Raw genomic sequence first — 14,020 nt, forward strand, 5'->3', positions numbered from 1 at the left:
CCAGGATTGGAGTGCGGAGGTGGCTAAGCGGCGGTCCGGGTTTAATCGGACGAAAGAGGTGCTTTACAAGAAGAAGATTGAGTTCAGAATGTTGCAGCCTGCGCGCCTGTGGGTAACTTATTTGGACCGGCATTATTATTTCGATTCCCCGGAGGAGGCGTGGGCCTTCGTGCGGATGGAGAAACTGGACTTGAACTAGGGGTTGGGGGTTGCGGGGCCGGTTGTAATGCTTTATTGCTGGTTTCTGCTGTTGCTGTGTTCTCTTTTTCTGTACTTTTGCAATTTTGATATGGTTATTTATGGGGGTGTTGTTCTGTTATGTCTTTTGCTGTGGGGCATTGTTTGAGTTTTGTATCTTGTGGGGAGGGTTGGGGGGTCTGTTGTATTCTATGTCAGGTTGTGGTATGGAGTGGGGCTGGTATTTGGGAGCTGCGTCAGAAGGGTGTGGTGGGGCAGTGCGAAAGCGTGGCTTTCCTCTGGTTTCCCGCGCTGCGGGGCTGGGGGGTGGAGACGGTGACGGGGGGGCGGAGGGGCCTTAACTGGTTCTTCCCCGCGCTGGAGCGGTGCCTGGAGGAGGGATAGGATGGGGGATGATCCCACTTTGGGAGGGGTCGGGTTATTGGCAGGAGTTTCCGGGCTCAGCAGAAGTTAGCTGGAAGTACAATGGCGGACGGTTCGCGGCTAGGAGGGTTCCTAGCCTGGGGGGGGGGGGGGGGGGGGGGGGGGGGGGGGGGGAAGGGGAATACCGGGTTGCTGCTGGCAGGGTCAGGAAGGAGCTGGTGGGGGCCGGGGGGGACAGAGGTGAGGTGTTGTCGCTGTGGGGACTGGGTCGGGCAGGGGGTGGTGGCCCGGGGCGGGCAGTCGACGGGCTATGGCTAGTCGACGGGGGAGGGGGGGGCGGGACGCCCTCTGATCCGGTTGGTCACCTGGAATGCGAGAGGAGTGAATGGGCCGGTGAAGCGGTCGAGGGTACTTGCTCATCTGAGGGGGCTAAAGGCAGATGTAGCAATGCTTCAGGAGACCCAGCTGAAGGTGGCGGACCAGGTCCGTCTGAGGAAGGGATGGGTGGGGCAGAACCGGGGAGTGACGATTCTGGTGGGGAAAAATGTGTCGTTTGAGGCACTGGAGGTGGTGGCGGATAAGGAGGGTAGGTATGTTATGGTTAGGGGCAGGCTACAAGGAGAGAAGGTGGTACTTGCTAGTGTGTATGCCCCAAATTGGGACGATGCGGGCTTTCTGAGGCGGATGTTGGGACGTGTCCCGGATCTAGAGGTGGGAGGTCTGATCATGGGGGGTGGGGACTTCAATACGGTGTTGGATCCTTCACTGGATCGGTCCAGCTCTAGGACGGGTAGGAGGCCAGCGGCGGCCAAGGTACTGAGAGGGTTTATGGACCAGATGGGTGGGGTGGATCCATGGAAGTTTGTGAGGCCGAGGGCACGGGAGTACTCTTTCTTCTCCCACGTACATAGGGTCTACTCTCGGATAGACTTCTTCGTGGTGAGTAGGGGACTGATTCTGAGAGTGGAGGAGGCCGAATATTCGGCCATTGCAATCTCCGACCACGCTCCGCATTGGATAGAGTTGGAGATGGGGGAGGTGCGGGACCAGCGCCCGTTGTGGCGGTTGGATGTGTGGTTGTTGGCGGAGGAGGAGGTGTGTAGGAGGGTCCGGGCAGATATTCAGGGGTACCTTTAGGTAAATGATACAGGGGAGGTTCAGGTGGGGGTGGTCTGGGAAGCCCTGAAAGCAGTGATTCGTGGGGAGCTGATATCCATCCGGGCACACAGGGAGAGGAGCGAGAGGAGTGAGAGGGATAGACTGGTGGGAAGGATGCTAGAGGTAGACAGGAGGTACGCAGAGGCACCAGAGGAGGGACTGTTGGGGGAGAGGCGCAGCCTGCAGGCTAAATTTGATTTGCTGACCACTAGAAAGGTGGAGGCACAGTGGAGGAAGGCACAAGGGGCAGTGTACGAACATGGTGAAAAGGCGAGTAGGATGCTGGCTCATCAGCTCCGCAAGCGGGATGCGGCAAAGGAAATTGCTGGAGTGCGAGACAAGAGTGGGAATGTGGTGCGGAAGGGGGTGGAGGTGAATGAGGTCTTCAAGGACTTTTACGGGGAACTGTACCGGTCGGAGCCAACAGGGGAGAGGAGGGGAATGAAGAGGTTCCTCGACAGGCTTTCTTTCCCGAAGGTGCAGGAGGAGCAGGTGGAGGGGTTGGGTGTGCCGATTGAGCTGGAGGAGCTAGTTAAGGGGATCGGGCAGATGCAGTCAGGGAAGGCGCCGAGGCCAAATGGGTTCCCGGTGGAATTTTATGAACAGTTTGTGGACCTAGTGGGCCCCTTGCTGGTGCGGACACTTAATGAAGCGTGGGAAGGGGGGACTTTGCCCCCGACGATGTCACGGGCGCTGATCTCGTTAATCTTAAAGAGGGACAAGGACCCCCAGCAGTGTGGTTCATACAGGCCCGTATCTCTCCTCAACGTAGATGCCAAGGTGCTGGCAAAAATCCTGACCACCAGGATAGAGGACTGTGTGCCAGGGGTTGTACACGAGGACCAGACAGGGTTTGTGAAGGGAAGGCAGCTGAACACGAATGTGCGGAGATTGTTGAATGTCATCATGATGCCGGCGATTGAGGGGGAGGCAGAGATAGTGGTGGCGCTGGATGCGGAGAAGGCCTTCGATAGAGTGGAGTGGGGGTACTTATGGGAGGTGTTGGGGAGGTTTGGATTTGGTGAAGGGTTTATTAGATGGGTGAGGCTGCTATATGAGGCCCTGATGGCGTGCGTGGCCACGAATGGGAGGAGGTCGGAGTACTTCCGGCTTCACCGAGGGACCAGGCAGGGTTGCCCCCATCCCCCTTGTTGTTTGCATTGGCAATCGAGCCGCTGGCGATGGCGTTGAGGGATTCAGAGAGGTGGAGAGGTTTGGTGCGAGGTGGGGAGGAACATAGGGTGTCGTTGTATGCCGGTGACCTGTTACTGTATGTGGCGGACCCGGTGGGAGGGATGCCGGAGGTGATGGAGCTGCTAGCTGAGTTTGGGACTTTTTCAGGTTATATACTAAATTTAGGCAAGAGTGAGGTGTTTGTGGTGCACCCTGGAGACCAGGAGGAAGGAATTGGTAGGCTCCCGCTTAGGTGGGCAGGGGAGAGTTTTAGGTACCTGGGGGCGCAGGTGGCCAGGGACTGGGGGACTCTTCACAAACATAATTTCACCAGACTTGTAGATCAGATGGAGGAGGAGTTCAAGAGGTGGACATGCTGCCATTGTCATTGGCGGGGAGGGTGCAGTCCATCAAAATGACGGTGCTTCCGAAGTTCTTGTTCCTCTTTCAGTGCCTGCCCATCTTTATCCCCAGGGCCTTCTTTAGGAGAATGACTAGCAGTATCTTGAGCTTTGTGTGGACACATGGGACTCCGAGAGTGAAGAGGGTTTTCCTGGAGCGAGGGAGGGATAGAGGCGGGCTGGCGCTGCCCAACCTTTTGGGGTACTATTGGGCTGCCAATGTGTCAATGGTGTGTAAATGGGTGATGGAGGGGGGAGGGGCGGCGTGGAAAATAATGGAGATGGCGTCATGTAGAGGTACGAGCCTGGGTGCCATGGCAATGGCGCCGTTGCCACTCTCCCCTAAGAGGTTTACCACGAGCCCGGTGGTGGCGGCGACCCTAAGAATCTGGGGACAGTGGAGACGGCATAGGGGGGAAACAGGGGCTCGATGGAGGCTCCACTGGGTGGCAATCATCGGTTCATCCCGGGGAACAAGGATGGGGGATTTAGGGGGTAGCAAAGGGTGGGCATCAGTAAATTGAGGGACCTGTTTATTGGCGGGAGGTTTGCGGGCCTGGGGGAACTGGAAGATAAATTTGGGCTTCCCCAAGGGAACATGTTCAGATACTTGCAGGTAAAGGCGTTTGCTAGGCGACAGGTGGAGGGATTCCCTTTGCTGCCCTCGCGGGGGACGATGGACAGAGTGCTGTCAGGGCTGTGGGTCGGAGAGGGGAAGGTGTCTGACATCTATAAGGTAATGCAGGAGGTGGAGGAGTCGTCAGTGGAGGAGCTGAAGGCTAAATGGGAGGGGGAACTTGGGGAGCAGATAGAGGACGGGACTTGGGTGGATGCCTTGGAGAGAGTCAACTCTTCCTCTTCATGTGCGAGGCTTAGCCTCATCCAATTTAAGGTGCTGCACCGGGCCCACTTGTCCGGGACTAGGATGAGTAGGTTCTTTGGGGGTGAGGACAGGTGCACCAGATGTTCGGGGAGTCCAGCGAATCATGCCCATATGTCTGGGCATGCCCGGCATTGGAAGAATTCTGGAAGGGGGTGGCGGGGACGGTGTTGAGGGTGGTTGGATCCAGGGTCAAACCAGGGTGGGGACTCGCGATTTTCGGAGTTGCGGTGGAGCCGGGAGTGCAGGAGGCGAAAGAGGCCGGTGTCCTGGCCTTTGCGTCCCTAGTAGCCCGGCGGAGGATCTTGCTGCAGTGGAAGGATGCGAGGCCCCCAGGTGTGGAGACCTGGGTCAATGACATGGCGGGATTTATAAAGTTGGAAAGGGTCAAATTTGCCCTGAGAGGATCAGTACAAGGGTTCTATAAACAGTGGCAGCCTTTTCTGGACTTCCTGGCTCAAAGATAGGTATCTTGGTCAATAGCAGCAGCCGGGGGGGGGGGGGGGGGGGGGGGGGGTAAGAAGGACACTGTATTGTCAGGTATAGTGTAAGAAGGTCCCTGTATTGTCAGGTATAGTGTAAGAAGGACACTGTATTGTCAGGTATAGTGTAAGAAGGACACTGTATTGTCAGGTATAGTGTAAGAAGGTCCCTGTATTGTCAGGTATAGTGTAAGAAGGACACTGTATTGTCAGGTATAGTGTAAGAAGATCCCTGTATTGTCAGGTATAGTGTAAGAAGGTCCCTGTATTGTCAGGTATAGTGTAAGAAGGACACTGTATTGTCAGGTATAGTGTAAGAAGGACACTGTATTGTCTGGTATAGTGTAAGAAGGACACTGTATTGTCAGGTATAGTGTAAGAAGGACACTGTATTGTCAGGTATAGTGTAAGAAGGACACTGTATTGTCTGGTATAGTGTAAGAAGGACACTGTATTGTCAGGTATAGTGTAAGAAGGGCACTGTACTGTCAGGTATAGTGTAAGAAGGACACTGTATTGTCAGGTATAGTGTAAGAAGGACACTGTATTGTCAGGTATAGTGTAAGAAGGACACTGTATTGTCAGGTATAGTGTAAGAAGGACACTGTATTGTCTGGTATAGTGTAAGAAGGACACTGTACTGTCAGGTATAGTGTAAGAAGGTCCCTGTATTGTCAGGTATAGTGTAAGAGGTCCCTGTATTGTCAGGTATAGTGTAAGAAGGACACTGTATTGTCTGGTATAGTGTAAGAAGGACACTGTATTGTCAGGTATAGTGTAAGAAGGACACTGTATTGTCAGGTATAGTGTAAGAAGGACACTGTACTGTCAGGTATAGTGTAAGAAGGACACTGTATTGTCAGGTATAGTGTAAGAAGGACACTGTACTGTCAGGTATAGTGTAAGAAGGTCCCTGTATTGTCAGGTATAGTGTAAGAAGGTCCCTGTATTGTCAGGTATAGTGTAAGAAGGACACTGTATTGTCAGGTATAGTGTAAGAAGGACACTATTGTCTGGTATAGTGTAAGAAGGTCCCTGTATTGTCAGGTATAGTGTAAGAAGGACACTGTACTGTCAGGTATAGTGTAAAAAGGACACTGTACTGTCAGGTATAGTGTAAGAAGGACACTGCATTGTCAGGTATAGTGTAAGAAGGACACTGTACTGTCAGGTATAGTGTAAGAAGGACACTGTATTGTCAGGTATAGTGTAAGAAGGTCCCTGTATTGTCAGGTATAGTGTAAGAAGGTCCCTGTATTGTCAGGTATAGTGTAAGAAGGACACTGCATTGTCAGGTATAGTGTAAGAAGGACACTGTATTGTCAGGTATAGTGTAAGAAGGTCCCTGTATTGTCTGGTATAGTCTAAGAAGGTCCCTGTATTGTCTGGTATAGTGTAAGAAGGTCCCTGTATTGTCAGGTATAGTGTAAGAAGGACACTGTATTGTCAGGTATAGTGTAAGAAGGACACTGTATTGTCAGGTATAGTGTAAGAAGGTCCCTGTATTGTCTGGTATAGTGTAAGACGGTCCCTGTATTGTCTGGTATAGTGTAAGAAGGTCCCTGTATTGTCAGGTATAGTGTAAGAAGGACACTGTATTGTCAGGTATAGTGTAAGAAGGACACTGTATTGTCAGGTATAGTGTAAGAAGGACACTGTATTGTCAGATATAGTGTAAGAAGGTCCCTGTATTGTCAGGTATAGTGTAAGAAGGACACTGTATTGTCAGGTATAGTGTAAGAAGGACACTGTATTGTCAGGTATAGTGTAAGAAGGACACTGTACTGTCAGGTATAGTGTAAGAAGGACACTGTATTGTCAGGTATAGTGTAAGAAGGACACTGTATTATCAGGTATAGTGTAAGAAGGACACTGTACTGTCAGGTATAGTGTAAGAAGGACACTGCACTGTCAGGTATAGTGTAAGAAGGACACTGTATTGTCAGGTACAGTGTAAGAAGGACACTGTATTGTCAGGTATAGTGTAAGAAGGGCACTGTATTGTCTGGTATAGTGTAAGAAGGACACTGTACTGTCAGGTATAGTGTAAGAAGGTCCCTGTATTGTCAGGTATAGTGTAAGAAGGTCCCTGTATTGTCAGGTATAGTGTAAGAAGGACACTGTACTGTCAGGTATAGTGTAAGAAGGACACTGTACTGTCAGGTATAGTGTAAGAAGGACACTGCACTGTCAGGTATAGTGTAAGAAGGACACTGTATTGTCAGGTATAGTGTAAGAAGGACACTGTACTGTCACGTATAGTGTAAGAAGGACACTGCACTGTCAGGTATAGTGTAAGAAGGACACTGTATTATCAGGTATAGTGTAAGAAGGACACTGTACTGTCAGGTATAGTGTAAGAAGGACACTGCACTGTCAGGTATAGTGTAAGAAGGACACTGTATTGTCAGGTACAGTGTAAGAAGGACACTGTATTGTCAGGTATAGTGTAAGAAGGGCACTGTATTGTCTGGTATAGTGTAAGAAGGACACTGTACTGTCAGGTATAGTGTAAGAAGGTCCCTGTATTGTCAGGTATAGTGTAAGAAGGTCCCTGTATTGTCAGGTATAGTGTAAGAAGGACACTGTATTGTCAGGTATAGTGTAAGAAGGACACTGTATTGTCAGGTATAGTGTAAGAAGGACACTGTACTGTCAGGTATAGTGTAAGAAGGACGCTGTATTGTCTGGTATAGTGTAAGAAGGACACTGTACTGTCAGGTATAGTGTAAGAAGGTCCCTGTATTGTCAGGTATAGTGTAAGAAGGTCCCTGTATTGTCAGGTATAGTGTAAGAAGGACACTGTATTGTCAGGTATAGTGTAAGAAGGTCCCTGTATTGTCAGGTATAGTGTAAGAAGGACACTGTATTGTCAGGTATAGTGTAAGAAGGACACTGTATTGTCAGGTATAGTGTAAGAAGGACACTGTATTGTCAGGTATAGTGTAAGAAGGACACTGTATTGTCAGGTATAGTGTAAGAAGGACACTGTATTGTCAGGTATAGTGTAAGAAGGACACTGTACTGTCAGGTATAGTGTAAGAAGGACACTGTATTGTCAGGTATAGTGTAAGAAGGACACTGTATTGTCAGGTATAGTGTAAGAAGGACACTGTACTGTCAGGTATAGTGTAAGAAGGACACTGTATTGTCAGGTATAGTGTAAGAAGGACACTGTATTGTCAGGTATAGTGTAAGAAGGACACTGTATTGTCAGGTATAGTGTAAGAAGGACACTGTATTGTCAGGTATAGTGTAAGAAGGACACTGTACTGTCAGCTATAGTGTAAGAAGGTCCCTGTATTGTCAGGTATAGTGTAAGAAGGACACTGTATTGTCAGGTATAGTGTAAGAAGGACACTATTATCAGGTATAGTGTAAGAAGGACACTGTACTGTCAGGTATAGTGTAAGAAGGACACTGTGTTGTCAGGTATAGTGTAAGAAGGACACTATTATCAGGTATAGTGTAAGAAGGACACTGTATTGTCAGGTATAGTGTAAGAAGGACACTGTATTGTCAAGTATAGTGTAAGAAGGACACTATTGTCAGGTATAGTGTAAGAAGGTCCCTGTATTGTCAGGTATAGTGTAAGAAGGACACTGTATTGTCAGGTATCGTGTAAGAAGGACACTGTATTGTCTGGTATAGTGTAAGAAGGACACTGTATTGTCAGGTATAGTGTAAGAAGGACACTGTATTGTCAGGTATAGTGTAAGAAGGTCCCTGTATTGTCAGGTATAGTGTAAGAAGGACACTGTATTGTCAGGTATAGTGTAAGAAGGACACTGTACTGTCAGGTATAGTGTAAGAAGGACACTGTATTGTCAGGTATAGTGTAAGAAGGACACTGTATTGTCAGGTATAGTGTAAGAAGGACACTGTATTGTCAGGTATAGTGTAAGAAGGACACTGTATTGTCAGGTATAGTGTAAGAAGGACACTGTACTGTCAGGTATAGTGTAAGAAGGTCCCTGTATTGTCAGGTATAGTGTAAGAAGGTCCCTGTATTGTCAGGTATAGTGTAAGAAGGACACTGTATTGTCAGGTATAGTGTAAGAAGGTCCCTGTATTGTCAGGTATAGTGTAAAAAGGACACTGTATTGTCAGGTATAGTGTAAGAAGGACACTGTACTGTCAGGTATAGTGTAAGAAGGACACTATTATCAGGTATAGTGTAAGAAGGACACTGTATTGTCAGGTATAGTGTAAGAAGGACACTGTATTGTCAAGTATAGTGTAAGAAGGACACTATTGTCAGGTATAGTGTAAGAAGGTCCCTGTATTGTCAGGTATAGTGTAAGAAGGACACTGTATTGTCAGGTATAGTGTAAGAAGGACACTGTATTGTCTGGTATAGTGTAAGAAGGACACTGTATTGTCAGGTATAGTGTAAGAAGGACACTGTATTGTCAGGTATAGTGTAAGAAGGACACTGTATTGTCTGGTATAGTGTAAGAAGGACACTGTATTGTCAGGTATAGTGTAAGAAGGTCCCTGTATTGTCAGGTATAGTGTAAGAAGGACACTGTATTGTCAGGTATAGTGTAAGAAGATCCCTGTATTGTCAGGTATAGTGTAAGAAGGTCCCTGTATTGTCAGGTATAGTGTAAGAAGGACACTGTATTGTCAGGTATAGTGTAAGAAGGACACTGTATTGTCTGGTATAGTGTAAGAAGGACACTGTATTGTCAGGTATAGTGTAAGAAGGACACTGTATTGTCAGGTATAGTGTAAGAAGGACACTGTATTGTCAGGTATAGTGTAAGAAGGACACTGTATTGTCAGGTATAGTGTAAGAAGGACACTGTATTGTCTGGTATAGTGTAAGAAGGACACTGTATTGTCAGGTATAGTGTAAGAAGGACACTGTACTGTCAGGTATAGTGTAAGAAGGACACTGTATTGTCAGGTATAGTGTAAGAAGGACACTGTATTGTCAGGTATAGTGTAAGAAGGACACTGTATTGTCAGGTATAGTGTAAGAAGGACACTGTATTGTCTGGTATAGTGTAAGAAGGACACTGTATTGTCAGGTATAGTGTAAGAAGGACACTGTATTGTCAGGTATAGTGTAAGAAGGACACTGTATTGTCTGGTATAGTGTAAGAAGGACACTGTACTGTCAGGTATAGTGTAAGAAGGTCCCTGTATTGTCAGGTATAGTGTAAGAAGGTCCCTGTATTGTCAGGTATAGTGTAAGAAGGACACTGTATTGTCTGGTATAGTGTAAGAAGGACACTGTATTGTCAGGTATAGTGTAAGAAGGACACTGTATTGTCAGGTATAGTGTAAGAAGGACACTGTACTGTCAGGTATAGTGTAAGAAGGACACTGTATTGTCAGGTATAGTGTAAGAAGGACACTGTACTGTCAGGTATAGTGTAAGAAGGTCCCTGTATTGTCAGGTATAGTGTAAGAAGGTCCCTGTATTGTCAGGTATAGTGTAAGAAGGACACTGTATTGTCAGGTATAGTGTAAGAAGGACACTGTATTGTCTGGTATAGTGTAAGAAGGTCCCTGTATTGTCAGGTATAGTGTAAGAAGGACACTGTACTGTCAGGTATAGTGTAAAAGGACACAGTACTGTCAGGTATAGTGTAAGAAGGACACTGCATTGTCAGGTATAGTGTAAGAAGGACACTGTATTGTCAGGTATAGTGTAAGAAGGACACTGTATTGTCAGGTATAGTGTAAGAAGGTCCCTGTATTGTCAGGTATAGTGTAAGAAGGTCCCTGTATTGTCAGGTATAGTGTAAGAAGGACACTGCATTGTCAGGTATAGTGTAAGAAGGACACTGTATTGTCAGGTATAGTGTATGAAGGTCCCTGTATTGTCTGGTATAGTGTAAGAAGGTCCCTGTATTGTCTGGTATAGTGTAAGAAGGTCCCTGTATTGTCAGGTATAGTGTAAGAAGGACACTGTATTGTGAGGTATAGTGTAAGAAGGACACTGTATTGTCAGGTATAGTGTAAGAAGGTCCCTGTATTGTCTGGTATAGTGTAAGACGGTCCCTGTATTGTCTGGTATAGTGTAAGAAGGTCCCTGTATTGTCAGGTATAGTGTAAGAAGGACACTGTATTGTCAGGTATAGTGTAAGAAGGACACTGTATTGTCAGGTATAGTGTAAGAAGGACACTGTATTGTCAGGTATAGTGTAAGAAGGTCCCTGTATTGTCAGGTATAGTGTAAGAAGGACACTGTATTGTCAGGTATAGTGTAAGAAGGACACTGTATTGTCAGGTATAGTGTAAGAAGGACACTGTATTGTCAGGTATAGTGTAAGAAGATCCCTGTATTGTCAGGTATAGTGTAAGAAGGACACTGTATTGTCAGGTATAGTGTAAGAAGGACACTGTATTGTCAGGTATAGTGTAAGAAGGACACTGTACTGTCAGGTATAGTGTAAGAAGAACACTGTATTGTCAGGTATAGTGTAAGAAGGACACTGTATTATCAGGTATAGTGTAAGAAGGACACTGTACTGTCAGGTATAGTGTAAGAAGGACACTGCACTGTCAGGTATAGTGTAAGAAGGACACTGTATTGTCAGGTATAGTGTAAGAAGGACACTGTATTGTCAGGTATAGTGTAAGAAGGGCACTGTATTGTCTGGTATAGTGTAAGAAGGACACTGTACTGTCAGGTATAGTGTAAGAAGGTCCCTGTATTGTCAGGTATAGTGTAAGAAGGTCCCTGTATTTTCAGGTATAGTGTAAGAAGGACACTGTATTGTCAGGTATAGTGTAAGAAGGTCCCTGTATTGTCAGGTATAGTGTAAGAAGGACACTGTATTGTCAGGTATAGTGTAAGAAGGACACTGTATTGTCAGGTATAGTGTAAGAAGGACACTGTACTGTCAGGTATAGTGTAAGAAGGACACTGTATTGTCAGGTATAGTGTAAGAAGGTCCCTGTATTGTCAGGTATAGTGTAAGAAGGACACTGTATTGTCAGGTATAGTGTAAGAAGGACACTGTATTGTCAGGTATAGTGTAAGAAGGACACTGTACTGTCAGGTATAGTGTAAGAAGGTCCCTGTATTGTCAGGTATAGTGTAAGAAGGTCCCTGTATTGTCAGGTATAGTGTAAGAAGGACACTATTATCAGGTATAGTGTAAGAAGGACACTGTACTGTCAGGTATAGTGTAAGAAGGACACTGTGTTGTCAGGTATAGTGTAAGAAGGACACTATTATCAGGTATAGTGTAAGAAGGACACTGTATTGTCAGGTATAGTGTAAGAAGGACACTGTATTGTCAAGTATAGTGTAAGAAGGACACTATTGTCAGGTATAGTGTAAGAAGGTCCCTGTATTGTAAGGTTGAATAAAAAGGTCCCTGTATTGTAAGGTAGACTAAGGAGTACACTGTTAAGGAGTTCACAGTATTGCCTGGGAGATTAAGAAGAACACTGTAATGGCTGGTGGATTGAGAAGGACATTATATTATCACAAAGATGAAGAAGGACACTGTATTGTGAGGTAGATTAAGAAGGACACTCTATTGTCAAGTAAATTAAGGAGGACACTGTATTGTCAGGTAGATTAAGAAGGACGCTGTATTGTCAGGTAGATTAAGACGGATACTGTAGTGTCAGGTAGATTATTGATTGATTGTTTTATATTTATTGTCACTTGTACCAAAGTACAGTGAAAAGTATTTTTCTGCGGCCAAGGAAACGTACACAGTACGTACATAGTAGACAAGATAGTAGACAAAAGAATAATCGACAGAGTACATTGACAAGTGGTATATCAACAAATAATGATTGATTACAGCTCGGAACAAGAACCAAAGCAATATGTGAACAAGAGCAGCATGGGGCATCGTGAATAGTGTTTTTACAGGGAACAGATCAGTCCGAGGGGGAGTCCTTGTGGGGTCTAGTAGCTCTGGGGAAGAAGCTGTTCCGATATCTGGATGGGCGGGTCTTCAGACCTTCGTATCTTCTGCTTGATGGAAGGGTCTAGAAGATGCAAAGACTGGTTGTGAGGGGTCTCTGATAATGATTATGATAGAGATTGTAATGTCAAGTCAATCAGAAGGTCACTGTATTGTCATGCAGATTAAGAGACACACTGTTGGCAGGCAGAATAAAAAGGACACTGTAATGTAAAGTAGATTAAGAAGGACATTGGGGGGGGGGAGGTTTGTCCCCCGAGCCTGTAGGATTAACCATACTGATCTGGTGGTTGCGCCCCTGCACTCCGGAGTTTCCCTTTGTTAGGGGGCTGTCCAAGATGACTGCAGTCACTGTTCTCCCCATGTGGTCGGGCCCCTGCGCTCTGGGGTTTTCCTTTGTCCATGGGATATCCAACATGGCCGCCAACTGTGCGTCCGTCACCTGGATAAGCCCCTGTGTTCCAGTGTCTCCCTTCGCCCAGGGACTATTCTCAGTGGTTGCTTACAGTGCTATTTTGTTCCGGGCGCCCGGTTGCGGCTCTTTCTAGCCATATCGCTGTTCTTCTTCTGCCCTTATCTGTTTCTATTTCCCCGTGCCACCCTCCCATCCCCTTTCCCCCTGTGGTAGTCACCACTGTTTGTATATATTACATTTATGAGAAGTAATACGGTAAGGCTCCTCTACTACAGGTACGGGGGTAGATCCCTGCCTGCTGGCTCCGCCCAGTAGGTGGAGTATAAATGTGTGTGCTCACCGAGCTGCAGCCATTTCGGCAACAGCTGCAGGAGGCAACACATCTCTGCTTAATAAAGCCTCGATTACTCTCTACTTTCGTCTCGTCGTAATTGATGGTGCATCAATTTATTAAGCAGAGATATTATAGCGATGGACCTCTGCATCAAGCCAGATCACCTGCAGCTGCACCCTCAAGCAGACAATGCCAGGTCGGCCTTCGGCCACTGGCTATCTTGCTTTGAAGCCTACATTGGATCAGCGACAGGACAACCCTCATAAACATAGAAACTCCAGATCCTGTACACACGGTTGAGCTCCGATATCTTTCCCCTTATCCGGGATGCACCCACCTACGCTGAGGCCATGGTACTTCTGAAAGGGAACTACACCCAGCCGACCAACAAACACTATGCCAGGCACCTCCTGTCCACACGGCAACAACTCCCCGGTGAGTCATTGGAAGATTTCTGGCGTGCCCTGCACGCCCTGGCGAGGGACTGCGATTGAAAGGCAGTTTCGGCCATTGAACATTCCAAACTCCTAATCAGGGACGCTTTCGTTATGGGCATAGGGTCGGCGTACATCCGCCAGCGCTTCTTAGAAGAGGCTACTCTCGACCTCGCGGCAACGAAGAAACTCGCAACCTCACTAACGGTAACCTCCCGTAATGTACAAGTGTACGCCCCCGACTGCACGCCGCCCCCCTCCTGGACATTGTGGACCTC

The sequence above is a fragment of the Scyliorhinus canicula genome, chromosome 4 (genome assembly GCF_902713615.1).
Source record: "Scyliorhinus canicula chromosome 4, sScyCan1.1, whole genome shotgun sequence".
Lineage (NCBI taxonomy): Eukaryota > Metazoa > Chordata > Chondrichthyes > Carcharhiniformes > Scyliorhinidae > Scyliorhinus > Scyliorhinus canicula.